This window comes from Elephas maximus, chromosome 8 (assembly GCF_024166365.1).
Source record: "Elephas maximus indicus isolate mEleMax1 chromosome 8, mEleMax1 primary haplotype, whole genome shotgun sequence".
Taxonomy (NCBI): Eukaryota; Metazoa; Chordata; class Mammalia; order Proboscidea; family Elephantidae; genus Elephas; species Elephas maximus.
The window spans coordinates 107,932,226-107,946,260 of record NC_064826.1 but is presented as its reverse complement, the minus strand read 5'-3'; the positions used below and the strand labels follow the sequence as shown (position 1 = coordinate 107,946,260).

Below are 14,035 nucleotides of genomic sequence, written 5' to 3'. Positions count from 1 at the left end.
ACTGAGGTCAGAGATGATATGGATAGACAAGAATGAAAATATTTTTCAAACAGTGTTAGACATAGAATTTTAACAATGGTGGTTCTTAAGAATATTCATGCAAACACCAGAATGCAGCAGAATCAAGGTTCTTTTACTTTTCTTGAGATTCATGCTTTAGTTAAATACATAGTGAGGGAATTTAGAGTTATAAGGTGAATAGATTTGAAAGAACAGGAAGTAAATTTCAAGTCTTATACAGTATAATAGAAATATATTCAGCCATTTTGCTGTCCTTAATTACTTCTTTCTCTTAGGAATAGACTTGGCCAACTGAGAGAAGTCCGTGTCATTGCCTAACAGTTGCTAAAGAAATAACAAAAATGAGGAACTTGTTTCGATAATGCTACCCAGATAAAAATGAATTTTTAATCATTGCAGGAAAATGTGACAGTCTTTATAACAATGCGAGATGTCAAAACTAATTTGGAATCCATGATCAATAATGATACGGGATATGTTTGATGGAATAACCTTGGGTCATTTTCTGCCATTGTTTTACCTTCATTAGGGAACACAGGCGGCTGACTGGGTGCTTTTCTGCTCTGTGAAGTAAGTAGAAAGTGAAGTATGGGTGATTATTTTTGAGAACAGCTGAAGCTGTATGTAAGCAGCTGGAGACATAAGTATTTCATCTCATTTCAAAACAATTAACTCAGAGTACATTGGAGATGAAATACGCACGTTTTAAATGAGTTTTAGAGTGATTGTTTATACCAAAAAAAAAAAAAAAAAACCTGTTAACCTGGGGTCGATCCCAACTCATAACCACCCTATGGGAGAGAGTAGGGCTTCCAAGGAGGGGCTGGTGGATTCCACCTGCCAATCTTTTGGTTTAGCAGCTGCAGTGGACTGTAGCTTTTAAACCTTTAATAGATTCTCAGTTCCTCTCTTCCTTTCCTTTGGTCATGATTCCTTAAATGCACCTCACAATTTTGATAGAACCATACTTTTTCTTTTTGTGTAGGGCTTAAGATTTTCTACACTTTCCCTTTGTTCTATTATGCTTTAGAATGTAAGCACAAAATTCAATAGGTATAAAAGCTACGTTTATAGCTCTTTATTTTTTTCTAACTTAAATTTACAACTTCTAAATTCAAAGTTTATGGAATTACAGGCTAAAACCTGCTGTTAGAAAGACTAATAAAGTCCTGTAAATTTGTATCGTTTTTTCCAAGTTTAAGCAAAAACCAAGCCCGTTGTTGTCAAGTTGATTCCAACGCATAGCAACCCTACAGGACAGAGTAGAACTGCCCCAAAGTGATTTTTCCAAGGAGCTGCTGGTGGATTCAAACTGCCGACATTTTGGTTAGCAGCGGAGCTTTTAACCACTGGGCCCCCAGGGGCTCTTTTCCATGTTTAGAGGCTATTGAAATCATTTTTTGGAGATAAGAATTGAGAATAAAAACCTGGCAATTCAAGACTACATTCTCTAAAATATATAGATTTAACTTAAAAAATTAAAGCATAGCCCAATCCAAGCAATAAATTCCTAGCCTTCTGAAATGTAAATATATTTAGCTTTCCAAAAATTCTGTGGATGTGTACCTTGCATATAGTAAAGTATACAAATATTGGAGCCCTAGTGGAGCAAAATTGACTCAAAGGCAATGGGTTAGTGGAGCAGTAGTTAAGAGCTCACCTGCTAATCAAAAGGCAGGCAGTTCGAATTCACCAGCCATTCCTTGGAAACCCCATGGGGCCGTTCTACTCTGTCGTATAGGGTCGCTATGAGTTGGAATTAACTCGATGGCAATGAGTTTTTTATACAAACATTAATTACAATTTGATAAATTTGACTAACATGTACACATTTAATCAACACCTCGATCAACATGTAGTACATTTCCTTCACCCCAACAGTTTCTTCATGTCCTGTCCAGTCAATCTACTCCCATCCCAGAGAAACCATTACTGACTTCCAGCACCATAGATTAGTTTTGCCTATACCTGAACTTCATTTAAACAGGATCATTCTCTATGTTCAATATTGTTCAATATTTATGTTCAATTCTGTTCAATATTACAATAGCAGGTTTCATCCATATTGTTTTCTGTAACGGTAGTTTGCTTTTGTGGTGGTCGTTGTGCAGTATTTCATTATATAAATATACTGTATTAATTTATCCCCAGATCTTCATTGATGAACATTTGAGCTGTGTCTTACTTGGGTTTACTAAAAATAAAGACGATATGAACACTGTAATGCCATTATTTTGACGGGCATATTCATTCGTTTATATTAGGTATATACCAAGGAGTGAAGACTGCTGAGTCGTAGGGTAGCTTTAATATTGTGTTTTGTTTAGCTCAGTTTAGTTTACTGTTAAGTTTCAGGGATCCTGAAAACCGTTTCCCGCTTGGCTGTACCAGTTTGCACTCTCATCAGCAGTATATAAGAACTCCTGTTGCCGCACATCAAGCCAGCACTCGATTTAGTCAATGTTTAGTTTAGTGAATGTTTAATTTAGTCATCCTGCGGAATGTGAAGTAGTACCTCGTTGTGGTTTCAAGTTGTACTTCCCTGATGACAGGGCCGGGACTAAGCCCGTTGCCATCGAGAACATGCCAACTCACAGTCAAGCGCTTAACCACTGCGCCTCCAGGGCTTCCGGACCAGAACTAGGATAAGGCAAATGAAATACCACCTTGGGCACAAAATTTAGAAGGCCACCAAACACTCAGTAATTAAGATAAAGCATATTTTAGTACAATATTTTTTTAAATGAAATTAGTACAGACAATCCGTATTGAACAAAACATCAAAATTTTAAATAAAGATGTGCCATGCTGAGCCCAGTTGGAGCCTAAGGAAAAAGGAAAAATCAGCAATAGTGATTGTTTTAGGGGAAGGTGACATCTACTAGAACTTTTCTTGTTAATTTGTAAAAAAAAAAAAAAAAATTGTTAATTTGTAGGAGTATTTAATATACTCCAGATATGTTAGATATGAGTCTTCTGCTGATATATACATCAATAATATCTTCTCCCAGTCTGTGGTTTGCTTTTTTACTTATTTAGTGATTTCTGTTGATAAACAAATGTTCTTAATTTTATTGAGGTCTAATTAATCTTTTCTCTTATGCTTAGTCCTTTTTTGTACCTAGTTAATTAATTTTAGTCTATGAAGTGAAGTATAATCAAGGTTCATTTCTTCCATGTGACTATCCAATTGACTCAGGACCATTTTTTACAAGTATGATCCCTTCCTCCCTCTAAACTGTAATGTCAATTTATTGACAGTTGGGTGACCATATATATTAGGATATGTGTGTAGATTCTGAATTCTGTTGCAGTAATCTATTTGTCTACACTTGAACCCAAGCATGTATGCTTTAATTACTGCAGTTCTATTTACTCACAAATGTCTTGGCGGTTCTGGATCCTTTGAATTTCCATAAAAATTTATAATCAGCTTATCAATTATCATACCCACGCATACACATTCACACATTAAAAAATATATATCTTCTATTATTTTGACTGGGATTGCTTTGAATCTATAGATAACTTAGGAGGAAACTGAGATCTTAACAATATTGTGTCTTCTAATTCATGAATATGAGATATATTTCAATTCACTTACACTTTTTGTTTGTTTTATTTCTCTCAGCAACGGTTTTTGTTTTTCCATTTAGAATTCTCATACACCTTTCACTGGATTTATTCCTAGGCATTTGGGGTTTTTGATGTTATTGTAAATGGGATTTTTACAACTTATATTCCCAACTATTTGTTGATAGTACGTAAAATCAATTTACTTACACCTGATTTTTAGGTATTGAGCTTGTTCCTAGCAACCTTGCAAAATTCATTTAATAATTCTAGTAATTTGCAGATTCTTTCCAACTTACAATATAGACAATCATGTCATCTGTGAAATTTATTTTTTCCTTTCCAGTCATTAAAACATTTACTTATTTTGTTCTATTATCGCACTGGCTAGGACATCAATACAATGTTTCACTCGTTCCTTGAGATGAAAGCTTAGATGGTTGGTTTTCAACTTTTTTCTTTTCTCATATATTCATTTAAAGCTATAAATTTCCTCTTTAGCATTGCTTCAGCTTAATCCTCCAAATTTTGATATGCATTTTTTTAATCTTTTATTTAAAATATTTTTAACTTTTATTGTGATTACTTTTTTAATCTACTGGTTATTCAAAAGTCTGTTGTTTAATTTTCACCCATCCAGGGATATTGGAATTATTCTTCTGTTGTTGATGGCTAGTTAGCCCTGGTGACACAGTGGTTAAAAGTTCAGCTGCTAACTAAGATGCTGGTAGTTTGAATCCACCAGCCCCTCCTTGGAAACCATATAGGGCAGTTCTACTGTGTCCTATAGTGTCACTATGAATCAACTTGATGGCAGCAGGTTTGGTTTTGGCTTAATCATTGATTATAATGCATATAATTTCATTTCTTTGAAATTTGTTAGAACTTGCTTTATGAAAGGCATATAGTTTGTTTTGGAAAATGATCCATGCACATTCAAAAAGAATGCAAACACTACGGTTTTAGGAAGCGGTGTTCTAGTTCTCTCAATTACGTCAGAGTGTTTAGTTATGTTGTTCAAATATTCTTCATTGTTTTTACTGATTTTGAGATTGCTTATTCTGTTACCAAGAGGAGTTTGTTAAAATCAGTAATTATAATTATGAATTTTCCTATTTCTCCTTTTTGTCTGTCATTTTTTTTTATATTTGATGTTATTAAATGCATACTTTATTAAATTTTTGTTTCTCCTAAGTAAATTGATGCTTTTGTCATTCTAAAATTCCCTCTTTATTTCCAGGAATAGTTTTCACTTTAAAGTCTAATTTCTCTGATATTAATAGAGCCATCCCATGGTTTCTTTGGTTAGTATTTTCTTGATTTTAATTTTTTTCCATCCTTCCAATTTTATTCTGTGACCTTATATTTAAAATATATTTCTTGTAAATATCAATAGTTGGGTAGTGATTTTTTTAAATATCTATTCTGACAGTTTTTGTCTTCCAATTGGTATTTTTAATCCTTTTCAAATTAATATAATTATTGATATAGTTAGTTTTGAGTCTATCATCCGTCTACTCACTTTCTGTTGTTCCATGTGTTTGTGTTTTCTTATTTCACCTTTCTTAACTTCTTTTGAATTAATTATTATTCTATTTTATCTACGCTTTAGTTATACATTCTTATTTTATTAATATCTTATGGGTTATAATATTAGTAATTCATGTCTGGCTTACAAGTATGTTGTTGGTTTTATTATTTCCTGGATTTTTCCCTATGTTTTAAATTTTTATCATTAAAATATAAATTAAGCATACACAAAGTAGTCAGGTCTTAAATATGACTATCTATTCTTTTTTTTTTTTTCTCCCTTAGAAAGAGTGGCCTGGTGATCTACTTCTGAAGAATCAGCCAATGAAAACCCTATGGATGATAACAGCTAACAACAATCACCATTTTTTCTACTTTCTGAATCAATAATTTCTGCCTTTAAAATTCCCTCACTCTGCCTATTTTCATGAAGTTTTGTTTTGTAAAGCTTTTAATTTGAATATTTAATTTATTCATTTTTCTAATGTTTTTGACTAAAAAGAAAGCATTTAAATCCAAACATTCTCTTCTCATGACAACTTTAGGAAATTCCATGTGTTTTGCATGCAGTGTTCTTATTATCATTGATATATATTACTATTTTACATTATATGTTATATATTATTGTTTTGCATTTAAACAAATACATTACATCAAGATTGTTTGCATTTGAATCATCCAATTTTTGATCATGACTTTTAGTGCAGCCCCAAATTGAATTTTACAGTGCTATCTATCCCTCCCATAGAAACAATAAGGAAAAAAAAAAAAACCTCACCTACTTTATTTCACACAAAACCAACCAATTTTGTTTTGACTTACTTCCAGCCCAAAATTAGCCTAAGAAAACCTTTTGGACCAAAATAGAACATTGTCTCATTTGCTTTGGACACATCATCAGGAGAGATTAATCACTGGAAGAGGACATGGTGTTTGGTGAAGCAGAGAACCAGCAAGGGAAAGGGAGCCTTGCCATGAGGGTGGATTGGCACAATAGCCTTAAGCAGGGACTCAAACATGCTGGCAATAGCGAGGATGACTCAGCACTGGGCAATGTTTTGTTCTGTTGTACAAAGGGTCATCACCAGTTAGAACTGACTTAATAGCAACTATCTACCTGTCGTCTGTCTACTTCCAACCCAAGGAAAGTCACCCAATGGGAAAAAAAAGAATTCCAAACTTTGAAGGAAGAGCCAAAATGAATTATATTAAGATCAGTTCACCATACAAATTCAGCAGTGATACAGTATTTCCATCAACAATATTTAATTTGTATCAATCCAAGGAATAATATTTTTAAAATTTTCAACAAAAAGGTATCTAAGATAGCTTATTATGAGTACATTGGCTTTATAAAACACTGTGAACCCATTTGGGAATTTCCTTTAGCCTCAGCTGCCCACCCACCCTTCACATCCATTCATTCAACAAATGATACAGAGATTCTACAGTGCCTATTAAGCTCAAAAAACAAACCGAACCCAGTGCCGTCAAGTTGATTCCGACTCATAGCGACCCTATATGAGCCTATTAAGCTAAAAAAAAAAAAAAAAAAAAATAGGGCCTGTTAATTTAGAGGTAAATAAGACAAATATGGTCAATGCCTTCTGGGATCATATAGTCCAATGTGAAAGAAAAACATTAAACGAATTAGATAAATAATTCTTTGTCTACCGTTGTGACACACTCAAAAAATACATAGGGCACAGAGTGGTTATAACAAGAGATCTGAACTGGAGTCTCAGGCTGCTGAATCATTTATATAAGTCAACCCCCCAATGCACTATAAAGAAGGCAAAAACACAATCGTGGGATAACTATGTCTAAATAAACTTCTCTGAATACAAACTGAATCAACAAAAAACTAGCTAAAAAAAAAACCTTGGCGATAGCTATAGAGAAAACTATGAAAACAACACAAAAATTCTGGCTCATAAAAGAATACAGAGCTTGAGAGATAAACAGTGTGAAATAGGCAAACTTTAGTTAGTTCTGTACTCTCAAAGTACAAATTAAAACCAGGTATAATATAAAAAAACTAGACTATGAAACAATTGTCTAAGATGTAAAAGGAAGCAAGCTGTGATAATAATACCATAGCAGAATTAAAAATTATTCTAGGTATTGAGAACAGCCTACTAGGCATACTGGAAAACTGAATTAGTGACAGCATGTGGAACTTTTAAGAAGTTGTTAGAGAATGCAGTGGAAAGGTCGGAATAGAATATAAGGAAAGAAGAGATAATAGCTAAGGAAGACAAAGAATAAGGACAAACTGTATTAAAGGAACAAACAAATGGAACCAAATTCACAAAGTTATAAATGAAGAAAAAAAAACATTTTTTTTGAAGAAAGTGACTATAGAAAGTAGAATTGTTCATCAAATTCAAATAAATAGTTTTTTTTTAAATAGTGGTTGTTATATTAGTTTTTGTGATTCCCAAAATTTATACAATAGATGTGTAATTTTAAAGTAATGTATTTTTCTGTATTTGTAATTTTTTTTTAATTTTAGAATAGTTTTAGGTTTACAAAAAAATTGCAAAGATAGCATAAGAGATTTCTACATACCCCATATCCAGTTTACCCTGTCATTAACATTTTACATTAATATGGTACATTCGTTATACTTAACGAATTGATACATTAATCTTAACTAAAGTCCATAGTTTATTCCTATTTCTTTATTTTCACCTAACATCCTTTTTCTGTTCCAGGATCTCATCCAGGATACCACAATACATTTGGTCATTGTGTCTTCTTAAGTTCCTCTTGGCTATGACAGTTTCTCAGGCTTTCCTTATTGTTGATGGTCTTGCCAGATTTTTGTTGCTGTTGTTGTTTATTTTATTTATTTTTTGCACCTAAACAAAATATTAAGTACCTTTAAAATATTGATGTGGGATTATTTCATTCTGTCCAAACCTATTAGATACCTTCCAAAAGTTTCCTAATTCAGTCCTACAAATTCTTGGAACTGTGAGCATTTCCTGTTCAAAAATGTGACCTGTACAAAATTTCCCAGATTTCAGGTATATATATATATATATATATATATATATATATATATATATATATATATATATATATACAATCTTCTAATTTAAAAGATGATTAATTTGCAAATGATGCAGCCAGGTTTGCTTCTCTGAAAGCTTCCATTGGGTCAGATGCACATGACAGATTCTTGCTATATCTTCACAGGATGCTCCATATTCCAAGGCAAGATCAGCTTTTTTTACCATGTCACCAGCTCCTCCTGTTCCTGTAATATGTACTTCCAATATTCTGTCCATTGATTTCTGCCCATATATCTTTACCATGCCATCTGCACTAGCATTTGTCTTAGCTCTGCTGTTAACAGCAAATGGGAGTTTCCCAACCTCAGGCTCAATACCTTCTTTCAACTGCTTTTCTGATTTTCCAACCCAAGCAACTTCAGGTTGTGTGTAAATCACCCATGGCACACAACTGTCGTCATTGCCTTCATCCTCTGCTTTGAAAGCCCGCATCGGGCCAACAACCACATCACCAATATCATAGATATTTGGAACTTTAGTTTGGAATCTAGTATTCACTGGAATTCTACTCTGAGATCTAGTTCAATTCCACGGTCCTCTAGTCCCAAATTCTGAGGAAAGAGTCATCAGCCAATGCAAACCAAGAGTACATCACAAGTGATAAATTCATCTTTACCACCCAAAGCAGCTTCAGTAAAAACGTCAGTTTTTCCATCTGACTTCTTGGAAGCACTAGTAATCTTCGTATTCAATTGAAATTTAAATCCCTTTTTTTTTTTGAAGGATATGTTGAAAGCTTTAGGTTATGTCAATTTTGAGTAGTGATGGTCAGGCATTTTGTAGAATGTCCTTCAACCGGTATTTATCTGATGTTTTTCTCATGATTCAGCTGACATTATGTGTTTTGGGGAGGACAATCACAGAGCTAAAGTGCCATTCCATAACATCATTTCAAGGATACATATAAGTACAGACTCAGAGGCATTTATTTTACAGTTTGGTCAGTAATCCAACCCTACTTAATTTTTTTTTTTTTTTTTTTTTGGCTGAAGTTGTTCCGGCTTTGATCATTGGAAACTCTTTCAGTTGACTCCTGGTATATGTCCCCATCATTGTTTGTTTGTTTGTTGTTTTCAGTACTTCCTTGCTTTCTGACACTAAAAGATGCTCCAGGCTCATCTTTATATTTCCTGTTCCAGTCCTAGAATCAGTCATTTCTCTAAAGAAAACTGGCTAGTTTTACTAGAACAGTGTAAGAAACCAGGATCTGTGAAATAGATGTGCTCATTGCTACTGGGATGTACTGCTTCTAGAAGTGTGTTCCTAAGTTAACAAAGCAAGGAAATATATGTAGATACTAACCCATTGTCTAGTTATCTAGTGCTGCTATAACAGAAATACCACAAGTGAGTGGCTTTAACAAACAGGAAATTATTTCCTCACAGTTTAGGAGGCTAAAAGTCCAAATTCAGGGTCCTGGTTCTAGGGGATCAAGGTGCCAGCACTAGAAGAAGACATTCTCTCTCTGCAGGCTCCGGAAGAAGGCCCTTGTCTTTTTGAGCTTCTGCTCCTGGGCAATCTTCATGTGGCTTGGCATCTCCACCCATCTCTCCTCTGCTCACATGTTTAATCTCTTTTATATCTCAAAAGAGATTAACTCAAGATACACCCTACACTAACTCTGCCTCATTAACATAACAAAGATAACCCTTTCCCAGATGGGATTATAACTATACACATAGAGGTTAGGATTTAAAAACACATTTTTGGGAAACATAATTGAATCCGTAATGCCCATGTATATATACACATCTGTACATACTTCTATATGTAACCAAACTGTAACTATATGAAGTTAATTTTGAGTTCATTTGGATGTCTGCAACTCTAATCCATTACCTTTTGGGTCATTCTAGCCTTCTCCATCGGTGTCTATAACCTCCTACTTAAACAGTGAGACACTAGCTCCTACCACCTGCATTCCATTTACTTAATGATTTAATTCCAGTATGCATGTATAGTGGTTTCAAAATTGTTAACCTGCACTGATTAAGAGCTTGGCTGCTACCCAAAAGGTTGGCAGTTTGAGTCCACCACCTACTCCTTGGAAACCTTATGGAGCAGTTCTAATCTGTCGTATATGATTGCTATGAGTCGGAATCAACTCAACGGCAACAGGTTTGATTTTTTTGATGCTCCCATGGGAAACAATGTTATCAACTAGAGAACAGTGTTTACATACATTTTCTTTTCCCTTTAATCCTGCAGATTCCACTCATTTCCAGAATTGCCAAGTCTACACATTTTCCCCCACCCCATTCAGTAATGTTTCATATATTTGTAATACAGCTATTTTATCACATTCTGCATTCCATTTTGGAATACTCAAACTCCTGATTGTTTGCATACATTAAGGTTCATTCTTTGTGTGGTAAAGTTCTATCTGTTTTCAAAAATACATACTGTTATGTATCCACTATTACAGTGCCATACATAATAGTTTCACCACCCTAAAAAGTATCCCCTGTACTTTACCTATTCTACCCTCCAACACTCTACTCTCTCTGAACCCCAGTCAACAACTGATTTTTTACAGACTGCATCACACAGTAAGTAGTCTTTTTAGATTGATTTATTTCATTTATGAATAGGCATTCATGATTCATTTATGCTATTGCATTGGTTGATAGTTCGTTCCCTTTTTTTTTTAATTGCTGAAGAGCGTTCCGTTATGTGAATCTATGAATGTTTGTTTATTCATTTACTTATGGAAGGACATCTTGGTTGCTTTCAGCTATTATGAATAAAGCTTCTGGTAACACATTTGCATGCTAATTTTTGTGTGGGTGTGAGTTTTCATATCAGTTGGGTAGATACGTAAGGGCGTGATTGCTAGGTCATATGATAAGATAATGTTTAGCTCTGTAAAAAAGCTGCCAAGTTGTTTTCCAAAGTGGCTGTACCATATTGCATTTCCACCAGCAATAAATGAGAATGTTGTTTTGCATCCTTCACCAGCAATTAGCACTGTCAGATTTTTGGATTTTAACTATTCTGATAGATGTGTAGTAGTATCTCATTGTTGTTGCAGTCTGTGTTTCCCTAATGATAAATGATGTTGGGCATATTTTCACATGCTCATTTATCATCTGTGTGTCTTATTTGATGAGGTGTCTGCCCAGATCCTTGCTTATATTTTAATTGAGTAGTTTGTTATCTTTTTTTTTTTTTTTTTGAGTTTTAAGAGTTCTTTGTATATTTTGGATAGAAGTCCATTATCAGACACGTTTTACAAATGCTTTGTTCCAGTATGTAGCTTGTCTAGTCATTCTTTTAACAATGTCTTTCATAGAGCAGTCATTTTTAATTTTAATGAAGTCCAAATTACCTATTTTTTTTTCTTTCATAGATCCTGTTGTTGGTATCACATCTAAAAAGCCATCACAGAATGAAGGTCAAGTAGATTTTCTCCTGCATTTTCTTTTAGAAGTTCTATACTTTTGTATTTTACAATTATGTCCATGATCCTGAGTTATTATTATTTTTTTTTTTTGAAAGGTCTTAAGTGTATGTCTAGGCTCATTATTTTACATATGGATGTTCAATTGTCCCAGCTCGATTTACTGAAAACACTACCTTTTCTTCATTTAATTTTCATTATTTTTAATCACTGATAAGGATACATATTCTGAAATATCTCCAAGTTATAATCAGTTTCTTAGTTAAACAAGCAATTATTTGTCTCACTAATGGCCTAGGCATTGAGGAAAAAAAAAAAATCCAGGTTCTAGATGTTCATGTTTTATTGTGTTTTCAGTACCCCATTCTAGTGACAACTTTTTTTTTTTGTACTTTAGCTGACAGTTTACAGAGCAAACTAGTTTCTCATTAAACAGTGCACATATTGTTTTATGACATTGCTTAACAACCCCATGACACCTCAACACTCTCCCTTCTTAACCTTGGGTTCCCTATTACCAGCTTTCCTGTTCCCCCCTGCCTTCTAGTCCTTGCCCCTGGGCTGGTATGCCCCTTTAGTCTCGTGTTGTTTTATGGGCCAGTCTAATCTTTGCTGAAGGGTGAACCTCTGGAGTGACTTCATTACTGAGCTAAAAGGGTGTCCGGGGGCCATAATCTCAGGGTTTCTCCAGTCTGTGTCAGGCCAGTAAGCCTGGTCTTTTTTTGCAAGTTAAAATTTTGTTCTACATTTTTCTCCAGCTCTGTCTAGGACCCTCTATTGTGATCCCTGTCAGAGCTGCCAGTGGTGGTAGCTGGGCACCATCTAGTTGTACTGGACTGAGTCTAGCGGAGATGTGGTCCTTTAGTCCTTTGAACTAATCTTTCCCTTGTATCTTTAATTTTCTTCTTTCTCCCTTGCTCAAGAGGAGTGAGACCAGTGGAGCATCTTAGATGGCCGGCCACTCACAGGCTTTTCAGACCCCAGATGCTACTTTCCAAAGGAGAATATAGAATATTCTCTTTATAAACTATGTTATGCCAATTGAGCTAGATGTTCCTCAAGATCATGGTCCCCACAGCCCTCAGCCCAGCAATTCGGTCCCTCGGGGAGTTTGGATGTGTCTGTGGAGCTTCCATGACCTTGCCTTTTACAGTTTGTGCTGGCTTCCTTAGTATTGTGTACTGCCTTACCCTTCACCAAAGTTACCACTTATTTATTGTCTATGTAGTGTTTTTTCATCCCCACCCTTCTCCTCCCTTATAACCATCAAAAAAGATTTTTGTGTGTGTGTGTGTACTTTTCATGAGGGTTCTTTTTTTTTCTTTATTCATCTTTTTTTATGCTGTGCCTTCTTCCAAAGAATGTAAACTCCACAAAGGCAGAATTTTTTTATTGTACTTTAGATGAAAGTTTACAGAACAAACCTTTTTCATGAGTTTTTGCAGTAGTGCTCTCATACAGTATTTGTCCTTTTATGATTGACTTATTCCACTCAGCATAATGTCCTCCAGATTCATCCATGTTATAAGATGCTTCGCAGATTCATCATTGTTTTTTATCCTTGCATAATACTCCACCGTGTGTTTATACGGTAGTTTGTTTATCTATTCATCTGTTGACGGTCACTAGATTGTTTCCATCTTTTTGCTATTGTGAATAATGCTGTAATGGACATGGGTGTGCATATATCTATTCATGTGACGACTCTTATTTCTCTAGCTTATAATTCTAGAAGTAGGATTGGTGGATCATAATGTATTTCCATTTCTAGCTTTCTAAGGAAGCACCACCTCATTTTCGAAATAGTTATATCATTTTGCATTCCCACCAGCAGTGCATGAGTTCCGATTTTCCCACAGCTTCTCCAACATTTATTTCCTGTTTTTTTGATTCTTGCTACTAATGCCGGGGTAAGGTGGTATCTCATTGTGGTTTTAATTTGCTTTTCTGTAATGGCTAGTGATGGCGAGTATTTCTTCATGTGTCTGTTGGCCTCTCAAATGCCTTCTTTAATGAAGTGTCTCTTCCTTTGCCCATTTTTTAATTAGATTATTTGTCTTTTTGTTGAAGTGTGATTTTCTTATAGATTTTAGAGATTAAAACTTTGGTTTGTAATAGCCAAAAAAAATTTTTTTCCCAGTCTGTAGTTTCTCTTTTTACTCGTCTGGTGAAGTCTTTTTATGAATATAGATGTTGAATTTTTAGAAGATCCCAGTTATCTAGCTTATCTGCTGGAGTTTGTCTGTTGTTGGTTATGGTTTTTATCCTGTTAATGCAATGTATTGGGGCACCTAGCATTGATCTATTTTTTCTTCTATGAACATTATAGTTTTTGGCTTTATGTTTAGGTCTTTGATCCATTTTGAATTAGTTTTTGTATACGGTGTGAGGTATAGGTCCTGTTTCATTTTTTTGCAGATGGTATCCAATT

At 34.5% G+C, this 14,035-nt stretch overlaps 1 pseudogene; it reads right to left on the bottom strand.

Annotated features, from left to right (window-relative positions):
• Positions 1 to 8,238: 8,238 nt before the first annotated feature.
• LOC126081596 (dihydrolipoyl dehydrogenase, mitochondrial-like) lies at positions 8,239 to 8,957 on the bottom strand (annotated as a pseudogene).
• Between the last annotated feature and the right edge of the window lie 5,078 nt (positions 8,958 to 14,035).